Source organism: Herpailurus yagouaroundi, unplaced genomic scaffold (genome assembly GCF_014898765.1).
Source record: "Herpailurus yagouaroundi ecotype Mexico unplaced genomic scaffold, PumYag 162, whole genome shotgun sequence".
NCBI classification, from domain to species: domain Eukaryota; kingdom Metazoa; phylum Chordata; class Mammalia; order Carnivora; family Felidae; genus Herpailurus; species Herpailurus yagouaroundi.
The window spans coordinates 2,476,018-2,478,020 of NW_024412403.1; positions in this window are offsets into that span (position 1 = coordinate 2,476,018).

The window sequence follows — 2,003 nt, forward strand, 5'->3', positions numbered from 1 at the left end:
CGTGTACAAAGTGATCTTTACGGAGCGCGGCAAACACAGCCAGCTGTTTGGGACACACGCTTTTAAGATCTAAGGTAGCTCCCCCGAGCCCCACCCCACCCCCACAGGCTCCTAGAGGCCAAAAATACCGCTCTCCTCAACTACATACAGCTTGTGAGTAGCAAAACTTGTAAAAAAATGAAGTGTACAAAAGGAAACATTCATATAGTACATTTGCACCCTGTATATAACGTATCACTCTTCGAAACTGGCCGACAGTCAGGTGTGATAGGTCATCGGTGATGGAAGAAGAACCCTAGCGCCCGTCGCCCGCATGAGTCAATGGTTTGCGTGGTTTTTCCCGAGAGAGAGATTCCCGTCACAGTTACAGCGCTTATGGACGGTCTTTACGTTCAAGAAGCCAGTTGAATTTCCCGGCATCGAGGCAAGTCGCGTCTGATTGTCACAGCGCACGATTCTGAGGCAATAAATACAAGCAGAGCAGAGGTGCGTCTCCACTGAATCAAGTCGCTCTGGCTCAATTCAACCAGCCTAATTCACTCAGTGCCTTTCAGTGCCTCGTTCGCAGTGTGATTTCTGTCCCCTTTTGCAACAGAAAGAAACTAAAAGGTTTATGAACAAAGAGACAAAAAGGCTTAGAACCGTTGAGCAATTGTCTTTGAAAAGAATGTTCGGCTGGCGGCGGGGCTGACCAGTGTCAACTCCTCCAGCCACCTCCTGGGTCCCCAAAAAGTGCTCTTGTCCTCTCACGCCCCCGAGCAGTTTGTGGGAACGTCACCGGTTTCACCAAACTGGACGGCGGCAAATGCCTGCGGTGACACTCGGTGCATGTGTGTCCATCCCCCAGCCAAGGGGAACGGAGCGTCCCATCCTCCGCCCCACACCCGACCCTGTGTGTGTGCGCGTGTCTGGGCCCCAAGAGGCGAGGACGTGGAGCCCGGGGGGTGACGTCCGCGTGCACCCTGGTGGCCCCGGGTGCTCACGGAGGCTCGCTTTTCTTCAGGAGCTACCTCGCGAGAGAAAGGGGCGGCACATGGGCCAGGGACGTGCCGTGTCCAGAGGAAGCAGGTAGGCGTGCGGGGCCCTCCGTGTTGGCCCTAAGCCTGGTTACACCGCGGAAGGGTGAGAAGCCACATGACACCGCTAAACACCGAGTGCCGCATGCCGGGGAAAGCATGCAGGTCTGGGTGCGAAATCTGAAGCGTGAGTTTACACACGAGGTTGAACGGTGCGGCCGAAAACCAGCAGGCTGGAAAGATCCTATTTGGCTGGTCCTAGAGGCGTCTCGGGCAGAGACAAAGCAACATGCAGAGAGTTACTTATCCGTCACCCCAGAGAGGACACAAATCGGTAGCCACGTGGGCCCGGACAGACGGGAGCCTCCCGCACCGCACGTGACTGAGCCCAGTGCTGTTTCTTCAGATCGGCCTCAACCCTCGGGAACTACACGGGCGGAAGGAAGGGTTCCCGAGCCACGGTGCACGAGGAGGGGTCCCGGGGACGGACAGCTAGAGACCCAGCACGCGTCAGTGAGCATTCCTGCCCTGTTTACGATGGAGTGCTGCTCACGCCGTTTTCTGTTGCTCTTTAGCGGTCTGTGGATGCAGAGCTCGTGTCTACGAGAGGCTGTGCTTCCTGAGGATGGGCTGGAGGGGACACAGGAAGGACGCGGCCACCAGGCCCAGTACGGCCGGTGCCACTTCTTCCTTCGGATTAATCGCAAACGAGGACGGGCTCTCTTTCTGACCAGCGAAGCCCTTCCCCAGGGCCTCCTCGCCTGCATGCAGCGGGGACCGTCACTGATGCCACCAGAGTCCCTGGGTGCTGCTAGCTGCCACAGAGTCATAAGGAAGTGCCACAGGCACCTTAGAAGCCCCTGGAACTCGGGGGGGGGGGTGGCAGGCAAAGAATCTGTGGTCCTCTCCCCAGCTGGACACGTCACCAGCTGGAACTGGTGGTTCCAGTTCCTGGAACACCCCCAGCTGGAACTCGGGGGGGGGGGG